Source organism: Carlito syrichta, unplaced genomic scaffold (assembly GCF_000164805.1).
Source record: "Carlito syrichta isolate Samal-C Ts95f unplaced genomic scaffold, Tarsius_syrichta-2.0.1 Scaffold314328, whole genome shotgun sequence".
In the NCBI taxonomy this organism is placed as follows: domain Eukaryota; kingdom Metazoa; phylum Chordata; class Mammalia; order Primates; family Tarsiidae; genus Carlito; species Carlito syrichta.
The window spans coordinates 964,796-978,233 of record NW_007258424.1 but is presented as its reverse complement, the minus strand read 5'-3'; the positions used below and the strand labels follow the sequence as shown (position 1 = coordinate 978,233).

The following is a 13,438-nucleotide window of genomic DNA, read 5'->3' as shown; positions in this document are numbered from 1 at the left end:
CTCGAACCCGCGGGCTCAGGCAATCCATTCGCCTCAGCCTCCCAAAGTGCTGGGATGACAGGCCGAGCCACCAAGTCTAGCCATGGTATACTATTAATATCACCGCAGGCCGTCGGGGGGTTAGCATAATCTTCCCTCCTTCAGGGCCGAGGACAGAGGCTCAGAGAGGGGCAGTGGATCACCCAAGTTCGCACAGGGTTAGCCAGGGCCGAAGTCATCTCGACTTCTCATCCAATCCGCTTTCGACTCAGCGTGATGCCAGCCTCATCCCAGCCTGCTCCCTTTCCCCCAACCCCCACCATGCCCCACTGCCTCTGGGTGTCCCGAGCTGGGATCCCAGCTCTCTCTAGCCTGGGGCCAGAGGTCAGTGGGAACAGGCAGTGGGAATGAGGGCTGAGGTCTGAGGTGCTATGCAGGGGGCCCAGGTGGATCCTGGGATGATCCCTCCGGAGACTGACTCACTGCCGTCTGCTGGTGGCCCTCAGAGCCACAGGCTTTTTGGAAGGGCCTGGGAAGCCGTGTTATACAAAGACCCTCTTAACACATGGTGAGAAGCCACAGATAGTCAGAACCAAGAGTCTCCAGTCTGGTTGCCTTCAGGGGTGTTGGAGGGTGAGCACCTCCAAACCAGAGCCCGCACTTGTGAGGAAATCCCCAAGTCAGGCCTCGCCACCCCCCTCCGTCATGTCTTCCCGGGGAGGACCACATCCTCCTGACGGCTGGAGAGTCTGAGCCCCCATCTTTGGGTTCAGAGACTTGACTCCAACACCCCACACGTCCCTGGCTCCTCCACCCCTATACCTCCCAAATCACTCCAACCCTCTGGTTCCCCTGGGTTACCACTGGTTTTCCAATTGCCTTCCTGCTTCCAGCTTTGTCCCTTTGCAATTGATTCTCACCAGGCCCTGCCACAGACAATGGCACTAAAATACCAACCTGATTACACCACACTCGTGCTCAAAAGTTCCTGCCTGTTTAACCCTGGACCCCGGGGGCTCTTCTCTGGAAAGTTCCTGCCCTGGCAAGCCCCGCTTCCCTGGCCTGCACTTATTGTATGCACCCCATGGCTTGGTCAGAGCCTGGGTGCTGCTCTGTTCCTCCCCAGCAGGGAGAATCTGGAGGGCAGGGGCCGGTCCTCTTTGAGCCCACCCCAGGGTGGTTGCTCAACAATGTCACCCCGAGGAGGATGGAGTGAGCACAAGGACTCACGGCGAGGCTATCTGTCTGGGCCCAGCCTGGTCCTGGGGGCCGTGGCCGTGCGTGAGGCCAGGGCTGCTGTGGTGGTCCGCAGGCTTCTCTGGCCGCAAGATGCGGGGTCAGTGCGTCTGCCTCACAATGTCCCCCAGTAAAGCAGCCTGTCCTTGGGCACAAGGGACAGAGGGAGGAAAGAAGGAACAAGAGAGGTGGAGGGGAGGGAGGGAGGGAAGAAAAGCATCTCCTTGCCCTGGCCTTCCAGCTCTGAATATTTCATAGACTCAGGAGTGTCCAGGACTTCAGAGCCTCATGAGCCCCGAGCACTTTTGCCATTATGGGCCTCTTTCTCTATCAAAAAAAAAGTCTTGGCCTTGCACAGTGGCTCATGCCTATAATCCCAGCACTTTGGGAGGCCAAGGTGAGAGAAGTGCCTGAGTCCATGGGTTCAAGACCAGCCCAGGCAACTTGGCTGGACCGCATCTCAACAACAAATCAAAAATTAGCCGGGTTTGGTGGCAAATGCCTATAATTCCAGCTACTTGGAAGGCTGAGGCGGAAGGATCGTCTGGGCCCAGCAGGTTGAGACTGCTTTTGCTGTGAGCATGCCACTGCAACTCCAGCCTGGATGACAGAGTGAGACTCCAACTCAAAAAAAAAAAGTATTAAAAATCCTGTTTTATGACTGCACTGGTAAAAGGGTGAATGAAATTCAGACTAGGTTCATGGCTTTGTATTCATTATCGTTATGCTTATTTTTGTAAAGATTTTAAGCAAATTAAAATGAAAGTATTTCTGTGACGCCCATGTAGGATCCTGGCCCCCCCAGGCTCCATGCCTCCTGCAGGTCTTGGAGGGGGTAGCGTCTTCCAGGCACCTTCAGAACTGTCTCTTCATCGAGGGGTTCACCTTTCTCTATCAAAGGAAGGCAGGGCAGGATCCTTATATGTTTCCGAGTGCAGAGGCCAAGAGAGCAAAGGCTGCCTTTGCAGGATGTGAGAGATTGAGTGATTACAACAGAAAAGCACAGACAAGCAGGCACGGTGAGACCCTCCAGGAGTTTGTCCATAATGTATAATGTTTCTGTTCCCTGCTGTGAGGGTGGTCACCCAGTTTCTCTCTCTCTCTCTCCCTATCCTTCGGGTGGTCACCCATGCCGGGCTGCGAATTCTGTGTCCGGTGTCTTCTGCCGATGTTCTCAAAGGCAGTTTGTGACAAGCCAAGACTCATAGAGGAGCCCAAACCATGCAGATCCTGCTGCAAATTTGGCAAGGAGCTAATGGTACCTGCTACTTTAAATACCCCCTGGACCCTGCTGCCGGGTATGATAAAACAAAAATGTTACCAAATGAAAAAATGGTGTCTGATTTCTGTTTTAGTTTGTGGTTCTTTGATTATTAAAGTCAAATCTCTTCATGCACTTTAAAAAAAAATACGCCCCTGGAATAAAGCAGAACATGGGGTTGGGGGATAAAATTATAGTGAAGGGTGAACAGACGCAGAAGTTGACTGGCTCTTAGAGTTCCCTTGACTACATTGAAAAGGCTTCATAGAGAAGGAATTCCTTTTGGAAAGGGACATTTTGGATGAAATGTAAACTTTGTGTCCTACAGAGTTATAGCCGTAATCGTGCAGTCTGCCAGTTTTCTCTCTGGGAAGGGGAGAATCCTGTCATCATCCACCCATTCAGATCTCCACTGAGCACAGTGATGTGTGTGAGGCCATGTCCCTGACAGAGCTGGAGGGCCTGGAAGTCAGATCCCGGCAGTCCTTGCTTTGTCAATGGCTAAGCTGTGACATTCTGGCACTCTCCTACCCCGTTTCAGATGCAGACTAAGATTAGTATAAAGATAATTTCCTGAGCAATAAAGGAAGGAGGGAAAAAAAGAACCTTTTCTGGGGCAAGTCCCCGATTGCATCATCTTTTGGTTTCCATGAATATCTGAGTCTCAAACTGGCCAATTTTTTACCAGCGAGTTCGGCAAATCCAAAAGGTTGGCTCTCCACCAAGAAGGTTGGAACACAGTCCTGCTTCCATGTTCATTTTTGAAACATTTCCAAGGAACAAGAATGGTTCCTTTTGTGTCTTCTGCTCTCTGAAGCCCCTTAGGTTGGAATATTCTCCCTGGAGGCCCCATATTGAGGTCACTGCTTCAGGGCAGAGGTCTGGGGACGCTGTCCTTCTCACCCTGCCCGAAGCCCAATATCACCAAGCCCAAGGGGTACAGAGCATCCCAGTCCCGAATCAGGTTGCCCTTGTTGAATAGTCACATGACAAGCCCAGGTGATCCTTAGGTGAGTCCAATGAGTTACACAGCTCTTGTTGAAACCAGGGCTTGCTTCACAAGACGATCCTATGGCCCCTTCACTCAGCCTAGGGAAGAAGCTACTCAGATCCCCACGATGCCCTGGAACGAGGGTGGCTTCTAGTAGACAGAACTGAGAATCTGGTGCTCACCTGGCTTGGTGCCTGGTCTTGCCACCTGGGCGGTCAATATTGGCAAAGCCTCAAGACAGATACAGATGACAACATCCCCGCATGGTCATTTATCAGACTCTCCCAGATCACGGAGCCAACAGAGACCATGTCCAGTTGAACTCAACTATTGATACACCCAACCAAAAGCTTAGGACCTGGCCAGAAATAAAGAGACCCAAGGGCAGAGAAATCACAGACTGTCCGAGAACCTCACCAAAGGCTGCGAGTTGACGAGCTGTGGATGAGGCTTCTTTTCTTTGGTTTGTATTCATATAGGTGGTGGAAAGATGAGATCTCACCATGCATTATAAATTCTACCCTGATTCTTTGCAAGCTTGGAAATCAATCTCATTGTATTGAGCTGGGTCCAGCCGTGAGATCAAAGGGGTGCTTATTCCTGCTGAAGTTTTATCAGCATAAGATGGAATCTGATTTGTTTCTAATCAGTCTTCTGCTGTATACATGCTCTCTGATTCCTAAGGACATGGTAACCGGCACCACCATCATCTGTCAGCATTTTCAAGGAGAGAGACCAGGACCACTGAAGGCAGTTTTTTATGAATATTGCCATCTGGGTTTATTTGGATCGAGTCATTTTCTAACGTAGGAGTCTTTTGCCTCCAGTATCCAAAACGGGATACGTCATTTGCTTGATTCTGTTATTTTCCCGGTTAGGTCACATGTCCGCTGGAGCCTGGGTAGTCATGGCCACCCAAAACAGATGACTTGAGAAGGGAGAAGAGATGACATCTCAGTGAAAACTCAGCTGCTGTCCCCTAAAGAGGGTGGAGGGGATGTTGGTTAGGCAAGACCAGCGGGTGCCAGTTGAAGGTGGGGAGGGAGACAAGGGTGGCATTCACTCCCTGCATAACACTTCCAACCTCAGCCCGCAAAGACTGGGGCTCTCCCTGATTCTTGTTCTTATTTTCCCCCCATACCAACTATGTTTCAGGTTTCAAAAAAGAAAAAAAAATCAATATGTTTTTTTTTTCTTGCAATGAACTTATTCCTGTTCTTTGAACTTCAAGATGGAAAAATCAAAGTCAGAGTCCATAAGTTTCTCAGGAGCTCCTGACCTACTTTTGGGGAAACCAATTCTTGTTGGAAGCACAAACCAGGGCGCTGCTTCCAAGGGCTTCCTGCAACGTGCTGTCGGGAGCCTATGGGAGGCTAGGTACCTGGAGTCCCCCTCTGAAAATCCACGCAGTGCAAAGATGTCTAACTCGATGCTTTCCTGGGTTTTACCCACACAAAGTGTCCAGATCAACACGGTAGGTCTTTTGTGGACCCTGCCAGGTCACTCAGCCCTGGCCCTGCACCAACACCTTGTGCTGAGCTGCAACCATGGTGCAGCCCTTGGACCCTCACTGGCCAGAGTCCGAGGACACTTGAGGTGCTCCTCGTTGGGAGACAGGGGACTCAGTGTCCCCACCCATTCTGCTCTGCCCTGGTAGTTCAGTCCTAGTAACTAGGATCCTGCATTCCCCCTGCCTGTTTCCCACCTTGCTGCCGACTGGGTCGCTGAGTCCTTACCCTTGAACCCTTGCCTGGACTCCCCTCGCCCTGCCCTTGCCTGTGCCCTCTGCCCCAGGCCTCAGGCCCATTCCTGCATTCTTGCATAGGGATCTTTTCTGTCTCCCCTATGACTCCCTGGTGCTCTGACGTCTCTCAGACACTCGCTAGGGCACATCCTTATCCTCGCTGCTCCTTCGTGCCAAGGCCAGCACCAGCACTGACTTCCTTCCTGCACGTTCTGCTATTCCTACGCTTTGTAAACCCCAGGGCATCTGTCCTGGAGAGAAAAATTAATTTTCACATTTTGTGATTTCCTTTGATAGACTTGAGTGTTGACATCAGACACGCACAGTAACAATCCGAGAAGGAGGCTGGAAACAGGCCAGAAAGATTTCTCCTTACTCAGGACTCACACTCCTAAAAACCACCCCGCCGCCCCCCCATAGCCACCTGTTCATTAAGGAATTTGTCTGACTTCATGCTCAGAAGGGGTTAAATAGCTGCCCTGAGTTAGAGCACATTCTGCCTTCCGGAAATTTCTGGGCACCCGGTCTTGTGTAAGAGATGGAGCTGGCCAGGACTATGGTGTGGGGAATTGCACCTGGTTTCAGACACACCTATCTCCTGGGTTTTCTGTGAGATTTAAAAGGAACAACTCAAGTGAGGTGTGACAGGGTCTGACAAGTTTGCAAACTCATCCCAGAGAAAGTGCCACACACCTCACTGCTGAATATCACTACGGTCACCTTCAAAGTACTCCCCTCGGGAAGGTATGCACTGAAGTCAGTGCCTAGTCCACCTGCTAAAGCAATTTTGGAACTCTTTTTCTGGACTGACCATCAGAGCTGCCGCCGTATTACCCTTGATGTCCTGAATGTCATAAAAATGTTTTCCTTTCAATATTTCCTTTATCTTGGAGTAAAGAGAAAAGTCATTGGGGGCCAGTCAGGGGAGTAGGGAAGGTGTTCCAATACAGTTATTTTTTTTTTACTGGCTAAAAACTCCTTCACAGACAGTGCTGTGTGAGCTGGTGCATTGTCGTGATACAATAGCTCCTTCAGGATCATTTTTGCACACACCGTTCTCATGCCAAGACTTTCAGTTAAGATTTTCCCATTTCTCTGTCAATGTTTATTTGGTCTGCTGTGCTTCTTGCAGTCAGCGAGCAGTTTTGACACGCAATTCGACAAATTTTTGCAGTGTTTTCATCAGTTCTGCTCGTGACTGACTGTTTTGACCTCTCTTCATCAGTGACTTCTCACCCCTCAGAAAGATGCTTAATCCTTTTGGACACTGCCAGTTTCTTCATGGCATTATCCTCATAAATTTGGACTCACATATCCTTAGTTTCACTTCTACTTTTGCCAAGTCTAACAAGAAATTTAATGTGTATTCATTGCTCTGATTCAAGCTCCAACATTCTTGTAGTGGCACATAAAAACATGCAACAACAATGATGAACACCACTCAGCAAGACACCACCACACATCAACAGGAACACAGCTTTGAGACACTGATATACCAAGGTTATGAAATCTTACCGAGTTGTCTGTACAGTGCTGCCAATATAAGCGCATGGTGGCAAGTTCATGATGGTTATGGTCAGACCTCGCAGATCTAGGGCCCGGCACTTAATGAGTGCTCAAGTAATGATGAGTATTTGGTAGTATTATTCAAAAGGAAGACACGACCTGGTCCAGAGTCGGTGGTGAATAAGTGTGGCTGGATTTTCCAAGTCTCAGATTGATGCTCTCCAAAGCTGACCTGCCATGTTCTGTGTCTCCTTGTGTGCTGTAACCTGAAGACAAATCTTCACTTGGTGGCATTCTTGGTCTTTCCAGATCTGACTCACTTGTTCTACAGGAGCAGGGACTGCTGAGAGGCCGCAACCACAGTCTGGGCTGCAGGGAGCCTTCTTGCGCTGATTTTTCTGTGGCCCTCAACTGTCTCCATGTCCAGGGAATTAGTTGAGTCCGACTTCCCTGGACTGAAGAGATCCAGTTCTGGTCCCTTCCTACCCTGTCCGGCTGGGTGACCTGGGTCAATGGCTTCATCTTACCAAGTTCCAATTTCCCCATCTTTGAAAGGATGAGAGTGGTACTAGCCGTATTGGTTCACTGGAATGAAGAAATGACCAGTGCAGCACTTAATTCCAGCTCAACAAATGACAGTTGATACTTCTGGGTTGTAAAGCCGCTTCACCCTACACACACGGGTCATTGTTGTCATCTGTGATGTCACCATGAAACTCCTTGCTGAAGGGAAAACAGAGGGAAGTCTTTGAGGGAAACCAGTATCAGAAAGACAGCTATGAAATTGTCTTCTGAGGGTTTCCCCAAAGGCCAGCCCCTCCCCTGGTAAGGGTTTTGCTTCATCTGCAGGAATGAGTGCAGGGGCTCCCCCACCTCTGTGCTCACTGCACAGCTCTGCTTCTGTCTGCTGTAGGCTGTATTATTTATTGCCCACAGCTCTGATCCTTTTGCTGTGTCATGTCTCCCATGGAATTGAAGGCTCCTTGAGGACAGAATCCTTCTTGTGCAAAACATGTCAAATGTAGTCTTTGCATCGTTTGCTCTGCTCTGTGTGTGATAGCCTGCATTAGTTTTCTACTGTGCACAGTGTAGCTGGCTGATGCTGGCGCTGAAGATGCCTTCACTGTGGGCTCAAAGCCATGTAGCTCAAGGTTACATGCAGGGACCTGTCCAGACTCCCAGCCAGCCCCCTGACCCTGATAGTCATTGTCACCATCAACTATTGAGAGGGCAACCATATCATTTGTTACTCAAACTGAGACACTTTTGAATGTGACAGTGAGTGCTGTTAGTAATTACTCCAGGACAACAGATGGGTCCAATGGGGACTGTCTCCTTATTTATTGAACTTATACTATGTGAAAGACTCTATGCTAAGCACTTTCTACCTTTCCTCTAATCCATCAAAATCTTTTTTGGGTAAATCTGTGTATCCCCATTGTATAGATCAGAAACTGAGACCTGAGGGAGGAAACGACCCAGACTAAAGTTGTACCACACATACATGGCAGAGCCTGGACCGGAGACCCCTCTGCGGACCTGTTGTCTGCTCACTTAGTCCTTTGTGAACTCAGGCAGTCACCAAACACCTGTGGAGCATCCATCTTATGCCAAACACTTAGCTTGAGGTAGCCCTTAGCTAGTCTAGATAAGCTAGAATTCACCCAGAATTCAAGGGTAATTTTAATTCTGGGATCCCTTGCCAGGCTGGGAGGCAGACAGCTCTCAGTGACCTTGGGCTGTCTCATTTTCCAAGGAACTCTGGAGCTGATTCACAAGTGTCGGGTTGACGTGAGGAGCAATGTGGACTCAGGCTGTCGAACGTGATCTTGGCACGGCAGTCCTCCTGCCTCCTTGGGTTAGGTCCAGGAGCCGTCTGTCTCTAGCTCAGTTCCACAGCTGGAGAGTGGGAGTTCCTTGTCAGTGCTCCCAGCCAGGGGAGCTAGAAATAGTTCAGGCATTTCTCATTCTTGTCCAAAACAGGGTTCAATGCAGCTGATCACAGTGGCCCTCTGTGGGTACCGCATCGGTGTTGACTGACAGTAGAGGCAACTATCTCTGCACTGGCTGTCCCGTGGTACGGCTGGAGCAACTCCTTGCCCTTATTGAAACAAAAGACTCCTGGCAACTCTATCATTCTGCAGTCCACCTGCTGCCATCCTGGGCAGCCTTCTCTCAGCTGCCCTCTGCTTGTGGCTCTCCTCTGTTCTCCAGTAACCAGGCAACCAGGGGAGCAGTGCATCCCAGAGTGACAGCTGTAGAGGCTGTGCACTCTACAGTTGCCACAGACTCCCAGACTTTCTGGAAATGCACTTATCCAAAATGTCAATGGAATTGTGGGAAAACAGAAAACTAGACACAAAAAAATACCCCCATCAACTTTAGAAAAGGGCTGGTGGCCCACCTTCTTCATGTTTATATTTCTAGGTAATTGAGAAGTCATCCACATGGTAATGATCATTCCATCCCTATCTTCCTGACCCAAGATTCTGATCACTCTTCCTGGGAAATTTCTGGGCAGGGTACACTGTTTTAGTTATCATAAAGAACTCTTATAACTAAAGATACAATCTATGACATCACGTGCTTTTTGTATTTTGTAATGCCCTTGAATCCCAGGTTGCCTGGGCAATGGCCCTGCACTGTGGGCTGGATTCTAGAAAATGCCCCTTTCGGCGCCCTCCAGAGAGGGGTCCATATGGTGGTCTGAATTCTGGTCGTAACTTAAAGGGAAACTTTCACAATGGCCGGAGACCTTAACGTCCTGCAAACGAAGGAGGAGAATGTCCTCAAATTCCTTGCAGCAAGAACCCACTTGGGTGGCGCCAACCTTGACTTCTTTCTTTTTTTTTTTTTTTGAGTTGAATTCTCACTCTGTCGCCCAGACTGGAGTGCAGTGGCTGCTCCCGGCCACCGCAGCCTCAACCTGCTGGGCTCCGGTGATCCTTTCACTCAGCCTTCCAAGTAGCTGAAACTACAGGTGCATCCTACCACGCCGGGCTAATGATGAGGTCTCGCCAAGTTGCCCAGGCGGGTCTCGAACCCGTGGGCTCAGGCAATCTACTCACCTCGGCCTCCCAAAGTGCGGGATTACAGGCTGAGTCACCGAGCCCAGCCAACCTTGACTTCTAAATGGAACAGTACATCTATGAAAGAAAGAGTGATGACATCTACATCATAAATCTGAAGAGGACCTGGGAGAAGCTTCTGTGTGCAGCTCGTGCCGTTGTTGCCACTGCTGATGTCAGTGTCATTTCTTCCAGGAACACTGGCCAGCGGGCTGTGCTGAAGTTTGCGCTGCCATTGGAGCCTCTCCTGATGCTGGCTGCTTCACTCCTGGAACCTTCACCAACCAGATCCAGGCAGCCTACCGGGACCCCCGTAGGGTGGCTGCTGGTGGTTACTGATCCCAGGACTGACCACCAGCCTCTCACAGAGGCATCTTTTGCTAACCCGCTCACCATAGCTTTGTGTAATACAGACTCTCCTCTGCACTGTGTGGACATTGCCATCCGTGCAACAACAAGGAAGCTCGCTCAGGGGGTCTGATGTGGTGGATGGTGGCTTGAGAAGTTCTGCGCCCTCTCCCATGAACACCCATGGGAGGTTATGCCTGATCTCTACTTCTACAGAGATCCTGAAGAGACTGAAAAGGAAGAGCAGGCTGCTGCTGAAAAAGCTGTGACCATGGAAGAATTTCGGGGTGAATGGACTGCTCCAGCTCCTGAGTTCACTGCTACTCAGCCTGAGGTTGCAGACTGGTCTGAAGGTGTGCAGGCGCCCTCTGTGCCAATGCAGCAGTTTCCTACTCAAGACAGAAGTGCTCGGCCTGCCACTGAAGACTGGTTTGCAATTCCCACAGCTCAGGCCACTGAAAGGGTAGGGACAACCACGGTGTGGTCTTAAGCTATTCTTCCACAGGCTCTTAAGCAATGTGGAAATAAGGTGGACGGAAAAGAAAAAGAAAATGCCACGGGATGCAAACCTCATGGCTACATAGCTTAGAAACACACTGTGCAATTTTTACCTAAAAGCTTTTCCTTCCTAATTGCATCATGATGTCTTATCATCACTTTCTTCATCAGTACTATTAGCTACCACACACACAGTTCAGACTCTGTGTCAGGAACAGTCTAAATTCCTCTGTATTTATTCACTCAGCAGTGCTCTCAACACCCCCTGCAAGGTAGGGTTTTAGTAGGGGTAGCAACAGCTGCTTTAAGAAAGTTACGCAAAAGCACAGTGACTCCAACCAGAGTGACGATTGCTCTTCTCTGATGTGATGATCAGAGTGTTCCAAGTTGGCAGGAAACATGGTTAGGCTGCTGGCCATTGTCTGCAATGGTCACTGTTGCTTGAGCCATCAGAAGCAGAGGATGAGGATGTTAAGGTGGCATGCCAGCTCTTTCAAGGCCCAGCACAAGCCATTTGCACTCACATTCCATGGGAGAGGATACAGCCATGTAGCTACACTGCAAGGGAGGCTGGGAAATGTGGAGTAGCCAACCAGTGCCCGCCAGACCATAATTCTGCTGTTATCGAGCAGAGAGAACAGCAAGTGACCTCCACCACTAAGAACGGCCATCTGCCTTAGTCTATTCGGGCTGCTATAACAAAATACCATCAACTGAGTAGCTTATGAACAACAAAAATGTATTTCTCACCGTTCTGGAGGCTTGAAAGTTCAAGGTCAAGGTGTGATAGAGTCCGGTGAGACCCTTCTTCCTGGTTCATAGACAGCGCCTTCTAGCTATGACCTCACAAAGTAGAAAGGGTAAGGGGCTTTCTGGAGTCTCTTTTATGCAGGCATTTATCCTATCCATGAGGGCTCTGTGCTCAGGATCAAATCTTCTCCCAAAGACCCCACCATCTCACTGGGGAATAAGTTTCAACACATGAATTTGGTGGGGCGGGTCACAAACATTCAGACCATAGTGCTAACTTATTGTTGTTTTAAAGATGAGGAAACAGAGGCAAAGAACAATTAAGAGACTCCTCCAAAAGCACAGATAATCAGAGAGGAGCTAGAACTCTTACTCAGGCCGTCTGGCTTTAAGTCTAATGCCTTCAATCATTATGCCATATTGGATTTATAATGTAATATTAACTTTAACATATAATCCATGTAGATCTCAAATCTGACTGCCTGCTGTGTCTCTCTATCCCAAACCACCGAAGCTACTCATTTATCAAGAAAGTGCCTTGAGATATCTGACAATAGGTTGGTGAACCAGACTCCTCCATTCGCTTAAGACAGGGATGAGAGCCAGATCTCAGCCCTGGTCTGGCCCCTGAGTAGCTGACTGAGAGCGGATGACAGGGTCCCATGCTAGACTGGCCAGTGGGCGTTACCAGGTCCTCGAGGGCCGGGCGGGGTCCTGCTGCTCAAGGCTTGGATAGAACATTGTCTACCTTCTTCCTCAACTTTGGGTAGCAGCCCTCCTTCCTACTGCTTTGAAAGATGAGATTGCTACAGCAGGAACTTCTGGTGCACACAGGAGACCAGACAGTAGCCCAGAGCAGCACAGTTAATACTTCCTTTGGCAATGGCAAGGGTCTGAGAGGCATCCGCTCTCCTTGGGAAAATTTTCAGAGACTTTTTGCATCTTAAAGAGCTCATTGCTGCTCTCACCAACTTCATCTCATGTGGTCTCATTTGATAGTTCTCTTTTTTCCCAGGGAAACACATGTCATTCACACCCTGTCATTAGTGTGGCAATAAGAGATGGAGAAATCGGGAAGTCAGAAAAAACAAAACAGCAAGTTCCATTTTGTGGCAATTTGCAGTGATAAGGGCATTTTATCTGGCTACTTGGAGGGAGCCAGGTCTTCTTAGGCCCACGATCAGAAGGGGACAGAGAGGGCAACGGAGGTTTGCAGGTGGCTGTAGATCATCAAAAAGAAGGGATAGGTCTCCTCGTCCAGACTCTGGTCCCTTCATCCAGAACACACTGCCTCAAAGTCTCTGGACTAACAGCAGTCTTCTTCTAAATTAGTTCCTTTTTCTGCTGAGGGTTGGCAGGGCCAGCATAGTGGACAGCCTGGCTTAGTTAAGTCAACATCCTGATCCAGCATTTCCTAACTTTCACGAGGGCAGAAAACCAGTATTCTCCAGACCCAAGTGCTTATATGCTCAGGGACCTAGGTGGGCTCACTCTCACTTTTGGAGATTCCAGACACCTTGAAACCCTTCCATGAGCTTTCTTCAGAAGGGTTAGAACTCCTCTCCTAAACTCCTTATTTTAATTGTTCATCATACCAGAGGAGATGGACCATCTCAATTTTTTTTTTTTTTATTCAGCAAGAAGGTAGTTAAATAAGTTATGGCAAATTCATGCCATGGAATATTATACTAGTACAAAGAAAGGTGGATATTGTGTGACAAAATGAGAACTCTCAAAAAGATGGTTGTTTGAACAGTAAAATAAAAGTGAATTCATTTGATTAACATTTATGTGTGTGTTTACATACACATATATATGTGTCTTGAACCACTGCAATACCTACTGAACAGATCTCCCTGCTTTGTGTTCGAACCATCCTGGTAGGGATGGGGTGGTGAGAAGCCAGTGGGTTTTGGGTGGACTTTGGAGGTGGTACACCCAGGATTTGCTGATGGTTCAGATGGTGAAAAGAAAAGAGAAGAGGCAAAGAGGAGTCCTAGTGTTTGACCAGTAAATGGTGACGCCTTTACCAGGGGCAGGGGAACTGGGAGAGGTGC

General features: G+C 49.0%; 1 pseudogene; it reads left to right on the top strand.

Annotated features, from left to right (window-relative positions):
- Positions 1 to 9,460: 9,460 nt before the first annotated feature.
- Positions 9,461 to 10,623, top strand: LOC103273979 (annotated as a pseudogene).
- The last annotated feature ends 2,815 nt before the right edge of the window (positions 10,624 to 13,438 follow it).